Genomic DNA, 18882 nt, shown 5'->3' on the forward strand with positions numbered 1-18882 from the left:
TTGTGATAGTGCTCAAACCTTTTGCAGCTTTGAGATGTTGTAATGAATTACAGTTTCTACACTTTCCTCCAGAGGAAAGTCCAGAAACAGAGGATTTTGTCCCTCCTGGGGAGGGTAATGTAGGGAAGTTGCAGCAATGGTTAAAGACTGTTTTTTTTTTTTCTTTTTAATTACTGCATCCTTGAAAAAGTACCTTAAGGGCATGAAATGCATTGTAGCAGATTGGAGAAGCTCCCCGCCAGTATCACCGACCACAAAGAGAGATTGAACGCAAAAATGCCGGCACAGTCAATCTACAATCAACTCTGCTGAATCTTGCTGCAAACGGAGTGAGCTGTGGCAAAGCAACATCAACACCTCCGCAAAGCAAAACCTCTGACAGAAGGTTCCCAGCACCTCCTGTTGTCAATCTCCAGACACAGAGAAAGGAAGCCGCGGCATAATGTATCTCATCAGAGCTGACTAAAGATAACAGCCGCTTAGTGGGGATAGATATAGTGGCACTAGGCACTCCACCACTCCAAAAAAGAGTGGGTACTTGTTTCCTAGCACGGCCACAACGATCATGATCGTGGTCATCGGGTGTAAAATCGTGGGCATCTCGGCCATCGCATGCACTAAAATGGGCCAGACACGATGCCCGCGATTTCCCCATAGAGAACAATGTTAAATGCCTCAATTTACCCGCGATGACCACGATTTCCCATAGGAAACAATGTGAAATGGCTCAATTTATCCAAATTATTATAGGAACAATTGTAAATGGCCCAAAAACACCCCTGAACATTGAAATGTCCCCCCAAAGTAGTTTACGCCACCCCGCGATCAACGTGAACACGAATAGTGGCGAGCGCAGCGAGCCCGCGAGGGGCGGCGGTACGCGTCCTCTGACCTTTTCATACCCCCACTATCCACGTCGGCGTGGAGTTGAGAATAGAATAGTGTGGCGAGCGCAGCGAGCCACCGAGCCCGAAGCGTGGCGAGCGGACGCGGATACCTGTGAAGCCCGCGAAGGGACGCGTTTACCTGTGAAGGTATCCGCGTCCGCTCGCCACGCTTCGGGCTCGGTGGCTCGCTGCGCTCGCCACACTATTCTATTCTCAACTCCACGCCGACGTGGATAGTGGGAGTATGAAAAGGTCGGAGGACGCGTACCGCCGCCCCTCGCGGGCTCGCTGCGCTCACCACGCTTCGGGTTCACGTTGATCGCGGGGTGGCGTGAAATACTTTTGGGGGGACATGTCAATGTTCAGGGGTGTTTTTTGGGGTTTCTGGCCCATTTACCATTGTTCCCTATGATGATTTGGGTAAATTGACCCATTTAACATTGTTTCCTATGGGAAATCGCGGTCATCGCGGGTAAATTGAGGCATTTAACATTGTTCCCTATGGGGAAATCGCGGCCATCGCGGGTGAACCATTTAAGCATTTTTTGCCGCATACGACCCGACCGACGCGATTTTCACTGTTTTCAATGCATTTCAATGGAAAAATCGGGGGCATCGCGTCGGTCGCGTCGCAGGCCACTAAAAATTACACCCGATGGCCGCGATTGTGGCCATGCTAGGAAACAAGTATCAAAGAGTGTAAACATTTTAAATTAACCCCATTTTTTTCTTATAGGTCACACTCATTTGTATCATCTATTTATTCTCATATTATTTTCTTTATTTTTATTTTTCATCTAATTTAGTTATTATATTAGCATTCCCTACATACAAACCCAATACAGTTTTAGCATTCCCTAATAGCAAAACTGTGGCAAGGTATGCTGGGACTTGTAGTTTCACAACAGCTGGATAGCCACAGGTTGCCCATGCCTGCCCTAGCCAAATGCAGAGGATGAAGGGAATATCCATGCACTAGAGATCAAGACATAATATGAAAAAGTTCCATCGATTTTACATTGGGTATGGAGGCTGTAGTGTACTTAAGATCAGCAGTCCAACAAACATGGGCATAGAAATCCCAGTGTTTAGTGATGATGACAAAATATATTTTAATCTATCGATAGATATAAAAAGTGATGGACGGAGTAGAATATGTAGCCTCAACCTGATTGTTGTTTTAGTTTCCAATAGTTGGTTAACTGGAGGACATGTAATATGTGCCTTAACTGATGGTAATCTCTAAATGACCACCTGGTTGCAGTCCTAGCAAACTATATACTCAAGTTGATTATCTAGATGAAATCTCAGCCAACTGCAAGAATCTTCTGCTATAATGATTCAATTGTGCAATACATTTGATATTTTCTGTCCCTTTTTTAAACCATAAAATTGACAAATGTGAAATCTTGGCTAAAGAACTTCTCCCAAAGCAGAAAACCAAGGCCAGTATCTAAAAAGTGGAACTAAATATTCTTAAAACATTTTTAAAAGTATGGTGTTCATTTCCTTTCACACTACATGCAACAGTTAACCCATGACTTTGGACACTTTGTTGCATGTTTGATATACTTTGGGACTAATGCTGATTAAATAGTATGACACTGTAGTTTGTGAACTTATGCTGCATGTTTTAACACTGCACATGTTCTGGAAGTAACTGCAACAATGCTGAGTCATATGCATCTCCACTTTCCTATAAAACATAGAGAGGGCTTGTCAGCAGATTTGCAGAGTGCTTTAAGTTGGACAGAGGTACATATTTACTTTGTGTTGTATTAAGTAGAAACAAATTATGCACATTTCTCTACTGAAATTTATATTAATAGTCATAAACCAAAAACAGTAAACAAATTAATTATTGTCAGCTCTATTCTATGTATATATTCTAAACTTCATAAAATGCCAATTTACAAAAACAGTTAGTTAAAATATGTGACTTGGCTGCAATGGTGGTATAAATGGATTAAGATGGTGTCCCAGAGTAGGATGTGAGATGATCATATAATGCTCATGTCCAATTATCTCTTCACAGCTGCTGCTAAGATACCATGGCCAACTGTGATAAATACGGTGATGCAGCTTGGTATTTTCACTATTTAAAAAAAAAATGTATTTACATGTCCTTTCATTTTTAGCAAAACTATGTTATTTAGAATTTGAGTAAAAGGCTAACTTAGATATCAATAAAATAAACATTTAAGTAATTGAACAGTATGCATAATAAATGCAAGTTTAATGAGGAATTTCTTTGACAAATGCTTTAGGCTTGTCAATTTTTTTTACATTTCTTTTCATTAAACATTTTTTGAATTTAATGTAGATTCAAGATTTGTCTTATACAGAGTAAACAAAGCACCAGCAAAACTCAATAAATGTCATTTTCACCCAGCACAAATTGACATTTATGTGCAAAGAATTGACAGAGAAGTAGACATTATGTTCTTTTTTATGGTTTTAGTACAGTATGTAGCTGGAAATGTATTTGTTTTCCTATTCAACATATTACAGAGTAAGTTATTTTTTCCTTAACCGGGAATAGATGATTTGAAAAGATAGTAACTATAACAACTCACTATATATACTTAATATATTCCTTTAAGTGTTTGTATTTACATTAACATTTACCTAGATTTGCATAAATCCAATTTACTTGTAATCATTAAATCACAATTCTGTAAACAATTAGTTTTCTTTAAAGCTAGTAAATAAAGATAAAAAATAATTATAGTTCAGAATTAATCACATGTAATTGGCTCAATGGTTTTTAATGGATTTAGCTCATAAACCACTCTTCTCAGATGTAGAGAGTAGTACGTAATATTTTTATGAACTGAAGTTATATTTATTTAGTTTTAAGAACTCTACTGATAAAGCAATACTGTATACTTTTTAATACAGATAGGGGTACATATGTAATAGTATCAGAGGTCACTGGAGGTGTGGAATGCTGGTAAAATGGGAAAGTTTTTTAAGGCGTGAAACATTTACAAGTTTACTAACTCACTACTATTTACACTTGACAGCATATTAAAACAATCAGCTCATATTAATGCAATATACAGGTATTGGGTTAAATACAGTGCATTTATATGTATGTACTGGACAGTTGAATTCCCTAAAGATACATATATTATATATTGATTTTATTCTGTTCTAAGACTATTTTCCTAATTAACTCTATTGAGAAAATATAAAACATATATACACTTAAATAACATACTAATATAGTAGACAAAGTGTTAAAATGACACAATATAAAATAAAGCATAAGAACACTGTATGAATCATTTTCTCAAAACCCTTTCTTTACCACCCAAAAAAATCAATTCTTCACCTGTGATGTTTCTTACTTGTAGGTGATATTAATTTAATCATTATGTTTTTTGTTTAGTGACATATATTTCAGATCTACAGTATACAGTAGGTGCACAATTCTTGCCCCGACATAGCACACATTTCTCCTTGACCTACTGTAGAGGTTCTTGGTCTCTTGGGTCTGATTAACAAGCTTGAATATTCTTGCAATTAATCAGATAACAATTTTGTACCTACTGTTTGTGTGAGAAAAGGAATCCAACATTGTTTGCTTTTGGTTTTATTGGCTATACTTAATGTAAAATAAAAATAACGGGTGAAATTTAATAGGATGAGAGATTCAGAAAGTGAGCGATTTGGTACGTTTTTTTTTCAAGCGGCAATCATTTACACTGCAAACCCCCCCCCCAAAAAAAAAAAATTGGAACACAACCTGTCAAGCGCTTATTGTTCTTGAATGCATAGGATTTCTCCTCACACTAGAAGATACATGTAAATAAAGATGTGATATGATAGTGAAGTATGTTTAAACAATCACTTGCCAGGACATCTGTAGCGACATTGAGAACCACTGTTGAAATGCTTATGTGGGACTGTGATTCATGCGCTTGCGGAACTGCCTAACCACCAGTTCCTTGTGATCCGGTAATTTCTCAATTCTGCCTTGCTTAAAGACTGAACCTTTTCTGCACTTGACACTTTATGAAGTGTTGTGGATTTTCATTTTTTTTAATGTACTTGTATTTTTATGTATGTGGATTAAATTAAGTGATTGTTTAAACATACTTCAATATCATATCACATCTTTATTTACATGTATCTTCTATTGTGGGGAGAAATCCTATGCATTCAAGAACAAGAAGCGCCTGACAGGTTGCGTTCCAAATTTGTTTTTTGGTGTTGGTGAAGGATGTTGAGGGACCTATAGGAACACGCATGTATTTGCAACTGGTTGCCCCATTTACCATCTCACCGCCATTGTTTTAGAACACTGCAAAACCAGTTTGATTTTGCAGTATAAATGATTGCCGCTTTAAAAAAACCTGGAGATTTCTTACGAATTCTCTCACTTTCTGAATATCTCATCCTATTAAATTTCACCCAACTTGTTATTATCTCAAAAGAAAATCTTTAGCCCATTTGGACATTTAATCAGTAATGCATATGCTTGAAATACCAAAGAATCCAACCAACAGTTTATATTGATTCAAAGAGACAAAAGTGGCAGTGTTATTTCTGAATTGGATTAATGTCTGATTTGTCATTTACCATTGTTCATTTGTGTATTGCCACATGTTAAGAGGGTACTGTACATAAGGGAATTTAATCTCCAATTACAGAAAATGTGAATAAATGCAACACTTTAATTCATGGCATTTGTGGCCAATTATAGCTGATGTAGATAATTATAAGCCTATTCATTTATATAGTACACCTTTTCTGGCACACTGTAGGTGGTGAAACCCACAACAACATTTTAGGGTTCATAAAATCAATTTGAGAGAGCGCATCTATATCAGTTCATTCTTAAAAATTATTGTAAAATTTCATTTATATTAATGAATAAAACAAAACACATATATCTAATGCCAAAATGTTTGGAACAAAAAGTCCTCCAATAATATTAATATATGAGAGTGTCAGAGCAGGGGGTGGACGCAGTCCCTGGCAGATTGACGTGGGGGATGGTGGTGCTGCAGATGTGTATCAATATTTGGCTTCCTATTGATTTCAGCAGTATTATAAAGAGAAGTATACTGCTGGGTATTCTGGTCAATTGCTCAGTAACTCTCACAACACATTTCTTCATTATTCAAATCTGATGGTTTAATAAAACAGCATACAGCAGACACTTTTTGAGGATGCTAGAGGAGGTGTCAGCCTCCTTTTAGCATCCTCAAAAACAGTCTGCTGTTAGGGGGCGGCCATATTCATTAAGCCTGCCAGGAGGAGAGCCACCCGGGGCCGCAAACAAGAGATAAGTAGTATCTGCGGGTGCCAGCGACAGCGAACAGAGGGGGTAAGTAGCAAGGTTGGAAGCTTTATTGTAAGGGAGGGGGCACGCAAAATTTTCCGGCGGGGGGGGGGGGGGCATGCAAAAAATAGTTACGCCACTGGACACACTCTTACCTACTTCAAATGTCTTATCAAGTTGGATGATTGGATGACATTGCACATGGGTTTTTGCAGTTTTGGGGTTTTTGGAGTCAATTTTGAGCACTGTAGATTCTCATTATATTCTATGTATTTGCTAACTGTCAGCACTGCTAAAGGCAGAACAGGTTTAAGGCTATTGGAGATAAGCCATTAATGGGCTTCTGGGACTCTTAGTTCCACAGCAAAACCAATAGTAACCACCGGACTGAGCAGGAGCCGCACGCTGTCTTTGTTTATATCGTTCAGCTCCGCCTCCTGAATAAGGCTATTGACTTTATGGCCCATTGTACAAAAAGAAAGGGCCCTCAAATGTTTAAAAACACCAGAGTTATGCCATGGTATCAACGTGGCAGAAGCATTAAGGAGTGGGTGGTACATTCAGATGTCACACCACACACAAATTCCTAAAGCCTGAATCAGCCAAAAAAACAGGTTGCTTCACTTGTTTGGGATGTACAATATGTAATCATATGATAACAGGCAAATGTTTTATGCACCCTCATATGGGACAAAAATTTGAGATCATACATCCTTTATCCTGTAGAGACTAGTGGGGTGGATTGTCACAGGCAAGATAATTTTTTTTTTTAAGGAGGTACGTGGTTGGTGGTGCACCCAAATGAAAGTTCAGCTTGCAAACTGAAAAAGTATGTCACAGAGGGACAAAGGAAGAACACGTGGGGTTTTGGGGCACACTGATAGTAAATAGTGAGAAGATGGAGAATGAGTGAACGATAAAAAGTAACTTTTTATTTCACCATTAAAATGTCACATAATTGTAAATGTATGCATAAAAATAATCAATAAAAACGTTAAATACACAATGAAAGACTGTACATGGTTACAGGCAAAAATGATTCTAGGGTGGGTTCAATTGCTGAGTTAAATACCCATTGGAGACAAGCGATGTTGAGAGATTCAATAAATTACAGTAATAATATTCTGGATATAAATTCATACAGAACATAACAAGCTCCTTGCACATTACAACAAAAACCTTATGGACCTAGTCCAATAACTGACAGTTCAGTGACAAATGGGAGTATGCGTGTTTTAATACACATGGGTTATCCGTAGTGCAGAGGAATGCTGCCCATAGACACTTGTTGCTTCTGCTGTCTGAGTGTGGATACAGCACCGGATATTCCCTGGTGGTCTCCCAGAAGGTACTGATCTGGCCAGTCACTGCTTAGCTGCTGAGTTCGGATGGGATGAGGTGGCACAGTGAAGTATGGCAGTATACCAGAAGATGAGAGGGCCCCACAGTGCCATGAAGAGCCAAGTGTCGCTTCTGCTGTTCTGCGGATTGGTGTCCGCTGAATGAGAGAGCGGCGGAATGGGTGATGAGTGATTGACAGTAAGGGTGATACAAGTGGGAAAATAAACAGTTGTACCCACTGTGATTGTCAAAAGTGTCCCTGATGCCAGTAATGGAAAATACTGAGCAACTAGGTACACACAGGGGTCAGAGAAGTTGATTTGATAGATCAGAATATATGTTACAACACGAGGGAAGGCAAATATTGTGTATTTTTGCTTCCACAATTTATAATCACATTGGTTATCTTCACTTAAATTTATACAGTGCTATCAATTTTGTTACACTAAAGTAACATGTGAGAAAGAATAAAACATAATATTAAAGAAGCAGTATTTTTTTTTTAGGTTCTATAGTAGGGTACTAACCAAATAATATAGAAGACCTTACCACAAGCCTGCAATCTGGCTTATTACAAATCATTGAGACCAAGGAATACCTTGACATGATTAACAATGGTGGGATACTACCCAGCTGGTGAAGAAGCCCTTAAATTAAATTGCAATCAGGCTTGTTCCAAGTCCCTATAAATAGGGGACCCCATATCACTGTTAAGTAATTAATATTTAGCTATAAATCACCTATCCGTTGTATAAGCATGGTTAATATAAGTTAAGCTACATAGTGGATCCGGAGCCTGATAATGTGCAATAAATTGGATAATGAACAAAAGATTTTAACCCCCAGGGGAGGACAGTGGAAAATTCACTAGAGATACTCAAAGGATACTTGCTGTTGGTGTGCGGAACCGTTTCCGCTGGATGCCGGGCACCGAAGATGACCCCGCCAGAGCTTCAATGGTCCGGACTCCCTGTGTGAGTGGTGCGCGCTCCACCTCACAGGGTTTTGGTATGGAGGGTGGTGGTAATGGGTGGGTGGGACACAGCCTGTCGGACGCCTGGGACCGGGGATGTCTCTCACCTCAGATGATGATGAGTGGAACTCAATCCGTCAGGTGCCGGGGACCGTAGATAGCTCCGCCGGAGCTGTGGTCTTCTGGAAGGAATGGGTGAGTGGTAAGTGCTCCACCTCTAGGTCTGTGGACACATGTTTTGCCTGGTTGGCTTGATCTTCGTGACGTGTAGGAGTGGGATCGTAGTACCTATATTTAAAGGATAGCTGAGCCAATAAAAAGAGGTTAAATTGGTGATATCACAGGATGGGTTTAATTGCAATTATGTGGATGCCCGTTGTTAAATATTAAAAACAAAAAACCTGGTGATTGGCGTAGTCACAGATATAAGCTTATATAACCCACTGTTATTATATTTAGTTATTATAAAGTAAAACTACACTGTGTCAGAGAAAGAATATTGCTGACAGGCAATAGGGATATATGCAAGGAGTCCACCTTTATAATGGAGATAATGACTCACAATTAGTGAATTTAATTTTGCATTGTTACAATACTGAGCGGGATCTGCTCACATGAGTGGTATCTGTCTGTCGGGCTGCGGCTAGACAGTTACCTTGCCTGCTGGCTGATAGGGTTGTTACACTGATGATGGTTATAAAAGTTGAGAGATAATACTAATTATATAGACTGAGATGTTAAATCACATATGGATCATGAGTAAAAATAGATAACAATGGGTACTTGTTTCCTAGCACGGTGCCTCCGATTTTAATTGTATTGATCGGGGCCGTAAAAATCGAGTCGATCGCATCGCATGCCAACCAAATCGCATGCGACCCGATTTTTACATTGGAATCAATGTAAAATGTTCCCTGAGACCCCAATTGATTTCAATGTAAAAACCCCCCATTTAGATAGCAACCCCCCCCCCCTGATGGGTGAAATGGCCCGCCATTGTTAACGCCAGCCCCGCGAGGGGACGCGCATTACTTCACAGGTATACGCGTCCCCTCGTGGGGCTCGCTGCGCTCGCCACGCTTCGGATTCGGTGGCTTGCTGTGCTCGCCACACTATATAAAGTCAACTCCACGCCGACATGGATAGTGGGGGTATGAAAAGGTCGGAGGACGCGTACCGCCGCCCCTCGCGGGCTCGCTTCGCTCACCACGCTTCGCTCGCCAGGCTTCGGGTTGGCATCAAAAGTGTGGTGGCGTTAACAATGGGGGGGCCATTAACCATACTTAATACCCATGAGGGGGCATATATAATGAGAAATTGGCCATATTGGCCCTTTTCCCATTGTTCCCTATGAAAAATCGAGTTGATCGCGTCGATCGCATTGGATGCCATTATAATGGCATGCGCCTGACGCGATCAACACGATTTTAACTTTAAAACTAATTTAACATTGTTCTCTATGGGAAAATTGCGTTGATCGCGTTGGTCGCATCGCGGCCCTTTATAATGGCCACGATGGACGCGATCAACGCGATTTTGTCTTTACCGGCAAATTAAGCTGGTAATTGACAGAAAATCGGGTCCATCGCGTCGATCGCATGCCTTAAGTACCTTAACTTAAGGCATGCGATCAACCCCGATGGGCACCGTGCTAGGTAACAAGTACCTAACAATGTATAGTAAGACAAGGAGGAAGGTATGCTGGTGGCAGCTAGAGAAACTGCCCGAGCGTATGGGATATAACTGGTATGCTCAACTTGTACTATACAAGGAAATGTGCGCAGCATTGGAATGATTGACTCATATTTTAAAAGGAGATCAATACCGCACATGTGGCTTTGATCATACCCAATGTGCATATTCATGAACAGAGAGATCTTGTAAATTTAGTTAAAATAAGTTATGTGTATTCCCTGCTGTTTTTATGTTATTGGGCTTGTTACATAGTTTTCTCTGAAGGTCATATATTAAAGAGATTAAGGTGTAACAGTCCTATAGGCGTGTCCAAAGGGTAATTGTGGTCACATAAACAGGAGCTAATTGTGGTGTCCAAAAGAAAACAATCGTGGACACAAATCCAGGGGCTGACAATAGAGGATGAATAATAATTGAAGAAAGATACTTATAAATTGTGGACAAATCTGAGTGCTACTGGATGAGCGATTTCATTAATAACCTGGGAGCAAGAATGACATTGATGACAGTGATAATTGTTTCCTCACCTATAAATCTAGATTGGATAGTCACAATATGAATAATAGTTAGAGCTATTTTAAGCTGATAAAGAAGTGCACCTCCTTTTGCTGGTCAAAGGTGATATTCACTTCTGGGGGAGTTTGAATAAGTATTGTTATCGTGGTACCTGGTAATTAGTAAAGATTTGCCAGCAAACACAGAACTTTCCAAAGATGTACTAAATATATTTGAAAAGGTTTTTTTTTTACCACAATAATTGAAAATGGCTGGGCAAAGTTGATGGTCATGAAGTTATATATGGTACAGAAGGATGTATTGGGTGATTCTTGGAGGAATCAAGAATGAATGATTATTGCAGAAAGGCACTGAAGTTGATGCCTTTGTTCAGACCTTTTGGTGAGAGACTCTCCAGGTAAGATCCACCAACTTTCTCTTTGAAGTAGCATTTGGTTGATGGCTCCCCTCTTCGACCCAAATGGATCTGTTCCTGTCTGCAAACTGCTAGTTGGGAAACATTGACAGAGTGAAATTTAAAAAAATGTCTAGAAATGTAAGTTGTTTCATCTTCAGTCTGTCCGTCGCTGCATTCCTGATGTTCCTGATGTGTTCAAGTATACAGTACGTTGTTTCAAAGGGCGAGAGGTCATGCCTACATAGTTCAATTTTAAAGGACATGAGATTTGATATATCATGTTTATGCTTTTACAATTGAAGTAGCCGTGTATCTGTATGGGATCTCCAAAGCGATTCTGGAGCACCAAGGTATTCTCAATATGGCTGCATACTTTACAATTCCCACATGGATCCATTGCCTGATACAATTGGTTTCCCAGGCGGTTTTTGCATCAACTTGTGCACCTTTGGAAGAAGGTAAAAGGTGGCTATCCTTGGGTTGGTATTTTATAACAGGTTTCATCCTCCAACTGTTTATGTACTTCTTTCAGATAGAGGTTTGCCGGCCATATAACAATATTGTCACCCTTATCTCATGGTTTGATCTCGACATCATGCCACCCTTTGATTTCTTTGAGAGCCCTGTTTTCTGCTTTGGTCAGATTGTTCCTGGTTCAGATATGTTTCTTATTGAGATGAAGATGATCTAAATCTCTGGCTACGAGGTTCATGAATACTTCCAGACAAATGGATTCGTTGGGGAAGAAGGTCGATCTTTTTTTACAAATTGTCCTACTCTTCTTTTCAAACTCTGTGTCCTGTAGGTCCTCTAAGTCCTGGATGGCTTGTAATTCACTTTGTGACCAAATCCTAGATGTTTCATCATGTTGGTCAGTCTGGTGCATTGAGTGAAATTTGGTCAACAACAGCTTACGTCCAAATAAATGCAGACTAGTTTCCCATTTGAACCTGTGTACAGGGACTCAATATATCAGGTCACAGACAATTAATACAATTGACCAAAATAAATAGTAAAGGATTGCTTTTTACCTTTAATTGCTAACTAATAAAGAAATGATCAAACATTATATATTTTTTAGGTCCTACGGGACAACGTGGATGAGGAGTGCATCCTAGTTAAACTGATTTATTTCTCTTTTCTTCTTACAATCTACATCCTAAATCAGTTGAGAGCACCCGCAACTTAAGAGGAATAATATATATAAAAATCCTCTCTTTTGGAAAAAATTGTTTCCATCCACAAATTATTGGAACCTCAGTACATTGTATGGTGCGGGTCTTTCTCTCCTTGTTCATTTCCATTTGTGATTAGGCCGATAACCGTTGTGTTGTCTTAAAATTTTATAATTTTTACTGATTGTTCTGCTGAGGTGCAGTCGTTTGTGTAGAGCAGGCATGTCCCATCATGCCTTGCCAGTTTTGCTATTGGGAAATGCTAAAACTATGGTAAGGCATGCTCGGATGTGTCGTTTCACAACAGATGTAGGGCCATAGTTTGGACATGCCTGGTGTAGAGGAAGAAGAACAGGAGGGAGAGGACACATCCTTGAGGGACACCAGTGCTGATTGTGCATGTGTTTGACATGAATGCGCCTGCTTTCACCGCCTGTTTACATTTAGTTAGGAAGTCAGTGATCTAGGAGCATGTTGGTTCTGGGACTCCTAGTGAACAGAGTTTTGGCTCCAGGATGTGAGGGACAATAGTGTTGAATGCTGAGCTGAAATCAACAAATGGTATTCTTGCATAGGTGCCTGGGCTGTCCAGGTGCTGTAGAATGTGGTGCAGCCCTAGGTTGACTGCATCCTCAAAACTTTTGTTTGCTTGGTGGGCAAACTGCAGGGGATCGAGGTGAGCATTTGTCACAAGTCTCTTTTTACACAGTAAGTTCTAACATAAGAACTTACTGTGTAAAAAGTACTTTCAGCACATCTACAGAAATATCCAGTACTTCCTTTCCTGTTACTATTAATTTTTTTAGATCTTTATTTTGGACATTCCACTTGATAGCCAGAATATGCTCTAAGCCAATATAACAAAGGATTAACTCAGGAAACTTAATTGAATTGCATAAATATATTGAATTTATTGTAATTGCACACATGTATGTATGAAAAAACGGAATACTTAAAAGTCAGATGTAAAAACAAGATGGCAATGAGGACCTGATTGGTGGTAGTTGGAAAAGTGAAAAAAACCTGCTCCGGAAAGACGTTTATATTCCTATTACAAAGTCCAGATGGGTAGAACACTTGGGAGTTTCTGGAGGTTTCCAGTTCAATGGTGGACTACAGTATATCATAGAAGCTTGATCCTCTCTAGAATGCATTTTACTACCATCAGAGGGCAGTTTTTTTCACACCTTGCGAGTAGAGATGAGTGGTCCGGATTCTGTGGAATCTTAACCGCTGCAAAAAGCAACCCCCCCCCCCCCCCCCCGAGGCCACCGAGAGCCACTCTTGTTCGGAAACCCGAGCGTGTCTGAATGCCGCAATCTTGTGTCAGATTCTCAGGAGATGCTGAATCTTTATAGGCATCTTGAGGATTAGGCGCCATTTCTCCCCCCGCTTCCCAGGCAGAACACAGCTCTGCAGTGTGGGGGGGGGGGGGGGGGTTGTTGTTTTGTAAAGATTTACTACGTACTACTACTTGTGCAAAGTTGTTCAGGGGGTTACTTGTGCAAGGGGTTACTTTGTGCAGGGGGTTTGTGGAGTGCAGGGGGTTTGTGAAGGAGAGTTGGTTTGTGCAGGGGGTTATTTTGTGCAGGGGGTTTGCTGCTTTGTGCAGGGTGCTTGTGCCGGCTGTGTCATTGTACTGGTCGTGTTAGGCAGGCTGTGTCAGTCAGTGTGCAGAGGGCAGTGACTGTCAGTCAGTGTAGTGGGGTATAGTACACAGGAAGTCTGTTATTTAGCTTTTCATTTGTATTAAATTGTGGTGTGTGTGGTGTGCTGCACTGCACCCCAATACACCATACTGATACTGTCAGAAGTTATGTGTGTGATTGTTCTGCCTCCATGCAGTCTTGGACAAGCTGCACATAAAAAAAGCCAAAAAATTATTTTAGTATTCTTTATTGTTTGTGTGTACTGCACCCCAATACACCATACTGATACTGTCAGAAGTTCTGTGTGTTAATAACAAGCCAGCTTGCTGCAGAACTTGGCCTGTACATTGTGAGCTGTAAAGGGGTAAAAATTGTCTTGAAAGGGCTGAAAATGAATGTCATTGAGGTTAATATAATTCAGGGATAAAAAATGCAAAAATTACGTGATTTAGGCGTTTGTTTTTACCATTTCTGAAAAAAATCCAAAGTCTTTCACTGCCGCTTGACAAATGCAAATCCAAGCAATGAATCCAAATATTCGTCCCCTGCACCCATCTCTATTCTAGAGAGCATCCACCATCAATGATATACAGTATTCCACCATTAAATTGGAATCCTCCAGCAACTCCAAGTGTTCTACCCATCTAGACTCCGTAATGGGAATTTAACTGGCTTTCCAGAGCAGTTTTTTCACTTTTCCGCCTACCACCAATCAGGTCCCCATAGCCATCTTGTTTTTACATTTGACATATAAATATTTTGTTTTGTGTGTTTTTTTAACTCTTTGTGATCAGACTAATCCCGTAAGCAGCTGCTCTCATTGAGCATCCAGCTCTGACAATTGCTCAGCACAGTGTATACTGTTTGCAACTTAAAAGAATTGCATTTGTTTCTAAAATATTTGGAACCCAGAAGAGTTCAGTATATTTACCCTTTATCCCCTTGCTCCTTATCGATTGGTGGATGTGGTCAGCTGGACTGCCTGATTGGTATGTCCATGGTCAGCTGACCGGCACCAAGAGGTGGTGCCAAGAAGCCAAAGCTGGTGGGACCACTACACATTTATCTTGGAATGGGAGATAGAGAGACAGGTGTACTTGGAGGTGACTTGACGGATATAACTAAGCAGTAACAGAGGGGAATGATGCTGGTATCCAGAAACCAGCACCTGCACCCATCAGGATGTTTACCACACTGAATCCTGACAATTGATTTGCAATGCAGTATTCACTATTGATAAACTACTTCTGGATCCAATTTCTACATGTACTTCCTATGGAAGCTAACTAAACATCCATCTCTCTCACTTTTCTATATATCATGGTGGTGTTTGGATAACTACTGTTTTCTGCCTCTGTTTAACCCTTTAAGTGCCAAAGGAATTTGTAAAAATAGGTGTGAAAAATGGCAAGCAAACTTTTTTATTCATCATAATGACCGCTAAGATTTAATTTATATAGGAAATATATTTTTTTTACAAAACATATTTATATGAATTTATATAACAATGCGAGGATATTATGTGCATCTTTCAAAGAGATGTGGGCACTCAAAGGGTTAAATTACTGTGTAGCATGACTTGATCACAAACTTTTAATCATTGCAAACACTAGATATTTTGATAGGAAGACTATGAATATGCACTCTGCTTCCCATGGATGAACAGTGCACAGCTGGCAACTCTATAGTGGAAGCTCAACAAAACATTGGGGGTTATTCTAGTCCATTCTTTCTGACAAAATCCTTCTTAGATGGACAAAACCATGTGCACTGCGGGTGGGGCAGATGTAACTTGTGCAGAGAGAATTAGATTTGGGTGGGGTTTTTCTTCAAAGTGAGATCTATATTGAAGTGTAAAATCATGCATTCAGTATTTTCCCTGCACAGAAACAAAATAACTCACCCAAATCTGATTCTCTCTGCACATGTTACATCTGCCCCCCTGCAGTGCAGATGGTTTTGTCCATCTAAGAAGGATTTTGTCAGAAAGAATGAACTAGAATAAACCCCATTGTCACTTCACCACTACTAGCACTCTTGCAGCTATGAAAGTGAACCTGAAACTTGATCTTCTCAGTTTTTCTAGCAAGAAAATTAGATTTCTATTAAAAGAAATGAATCTCACATACTGTATGTAGTAAATGTAGTTTTGAATAAATTATTTAATATAACTTTTACCACTTGAATAAAAGTTTAAATACATTTTTATTCATCTTTCATAGCTCAAATGCAGAATACCCAATTCTAAAAATCCCCATATCACTAGTCAAGATCCAATTTGAAAAATCTAGTTGTGATTGTTATAAAAGTATCCAAATGGTGTATAGTGTTAGCCATTGTGACAGGATGCAAGTCCATCAGGTCCGCTCTCCGGTCTGATGGAGAGTCCCAGTGATTAACTGTGTCTGTGTTCGTGTCCCCTGGGCCAGTCGCTCAGCAATTAGGGATGCTGACTATTACTTCCGTTCCAGTGACTGCCTGTTCCCTGAGGGCTGCATCCTCCTAAGGTGATTGGACATCTGAAAACTTTCATGGGATTCAGGGCAGCAAAACCCCATTGGTGATAGCTTTCTTTGGTGGTAGTCTCCTTTCTCTCTCTCTCTCTTTCTCTGCTCCTGTCACTCCTGGCTGAGTCTATTCCATCAGTTCCTGGGATTCCTACAGTGTCTCCAGTTCCTGCTCTATCATAACTGTAAGTGCACCCCATTGGAGCCAAGGGGCAAAATGTAATAGGGGTCGATTTTTTTAGACATGTGCGATTTTTGGTAAAAAAAACGACTGAAATGGCATGTTTTCCAAAAATCGCACATGTAAATCGCACCAATTCACGGTAAAAAAAATCTTACTTTTTGCCGCGATATCATTTTGAAGTGGCGATTTTTTGCACACTATAATTCACATCCAGATGTTTTTGTACACATTACCATAAATCGCCAAAAACTTAGACCAGATTCTGACTGGTGAATTTGACAGGATCATGCACAGATCATTGTGATGCATGTTCTTTCCAAAAAAGGGTTAAATACAAAAAAAAGAGAAAAAATGGCATGGGATCCCCCCTCCTGAGCATAACCAGCCCCGGGCTCAAAGAGCCGGTCCTGATTTCATAAAATCACAGGGACAAACAAGTTGGGGTTCCCTTGCTTTTACAAAACCAGCACCAGGCTCATGGGCCGGTCCTGGTTCCCAAAATACAGAGGACAAAATGACTAGGGGTCCCCCATATTTCAAGAACCAGAACTGGGCCCAACCAGCCAGCAGGTTAATGCCACAGCCAGGGGAGACTTTTTATACAAGTCCCCCATGGCCAAGCATTTATACCTCTGACTGGTCAACGTGGGCAGGGGTCCTGGGAAATTGGGGACCCCCCAAAAAAGGGATTCCCACTTCCCCAGGACCCCTGTCCATCTTGACCAGTTAGAGGTCAACATCGCACTAAATCGCACCATATTGCACTTTTTTGCCCCAAATTTGCATCTTATTACAGATGCAAATTTGCAGCAAAAATGCAATTTTTCAAAGGTGCGATTTGGTGTGATTTTTTAACGTGACAAAAAATCGCCACCTATTACATTTCACCCCTGGTGTTATTTCTCTTTATCATTCATTTGTTAGCAACATTGTGGACAGATTTTGTTGTTGCTTATTTTGTTTAAACTTGTTACCATCCCTCTGAGATCTCCAGAGTATTACCGCATTTCTGAACTATTTTGTTTCTGTTAACCGTGGCAGGTTACTTCCTGTTTACAGCACTTTCCTGTACCTCTGTGCATTTTACACTGTTTTGTGTGGTGTATTGTTTTGTGTCGTGTTTTTCTTGTACTAGCAACTGGGTCACCTTTGGTATGCAACGAGGTTGATCATACATTTTTGTTATCCTTTTCTCCTGAAGGTGGCCTGGTGTCATTAGTTATTTGTTTATTCAGACAGGTCCCTTTAGCCAGTTTCACCATTTGTCCATTTCCTTTAAAATCTCTGGTACTTTGTCCTTATTCAAGGACAAAGTACTGGGTGGTTCCAGAGTTGGGGTGGACTTAATTTGCCCCTACAAACATGGCTATTAAAGGTGAAGTCCTTATTTTTAACAAATACTTCCTACAGCCATCCTTCAGGAGAGGTCAACAGAGGCAGAGTAGGGTTTGCTGTGACCATCCTAAAATGTGGTCACAGCTGTGGGTTCACACCCAAACTCATAACATATAGTCTCTTACACATAATCTTTGTAACTCCTTAGTCTTTAGATGACACTCCCTAAAGTTATGGTGGGCATCAACTCACCTCTAATGGACAGTAGTGGTGAATCGTCTAAGTAAACAATTGGTAAAAAAAAGCAAGTGAATATAGCAACCTCAGATGTCATAAATATATTAATATAGGACTTGGAAATATGTTGATCATATGTAATATACTGTATGTTTCATTTAAATAAGCAATAATATAATATGGAGTAAAAAAAGGTACTTTAAAATGACACAATTAGTATTCCTTAGATTCAATAAAAGGAATTAAACATAAGCAGTGACAATCTAACTGCAGGTAGTAAATTATTGGAAATAAGGCTGAATATAGTGAAAGTTAGTATAAAAAATTATATATAAAAAGGTTCTTATCTTTCAAGTGAAGCATTGTGTGGGGAAGTCCAATGAATTTCATCCAATGAACTTCATCAAGAGGGTTTTGATTCATTAGAGGAAAGAGCTAATATTCATAACTAGCAATTGAGTAAGTGAGGATGACATCATGTCCTGTTAGAAATGAAACATATGTAATCTATTTTACAAACAGTGGTGTCAGTCAGATACAGTACCGTACAGCATATACTGTAGGTACAAAGAAAGCAACTTTCAATTATGGAATAACTAGAAAAAAGTCAGATATAAATGCAGTGTTTGTTAAAAAAAAAATAACTTCCTGTCCTAAATGCAGAAAGTCAGCTTCCTGTTATGTGTTTTATGT

General features: G+C 39.8%; 1 protein-coding gene and 1 pseudogene across 1 annotated transcript in view; one reads left to right on the plus strand and one right to left on the minus strand.

The window, feature by feature from the left end:
• The window catches only part of LOC146080611 (cadherin-9-like), a 266660-nt gene that overhangs the window by 83031 nt on the left and 164747 nt on the right, over nucleotides 1-18882 (plus strand). The gene's annotated exons all lie outside the window — the stretch shown is intronic.
• Nucleotides 7489-7605, minus strand: LOC146005993 (5S ribosomal RNA; annotated as a pseudogene).

This window comes from Crinia signifera, chromosome 5 (assembly GCF_055691185.1).
Source record: "Crinia signifera chromosome 5, ASM5569118v1, whole genome shotgun sequence".
Lineage (NCBI taxonomy): Eukaryota > Metazoa > Chordata > Amphibia > Anura > Myobatrachidae > Crinia > Crinia signifera.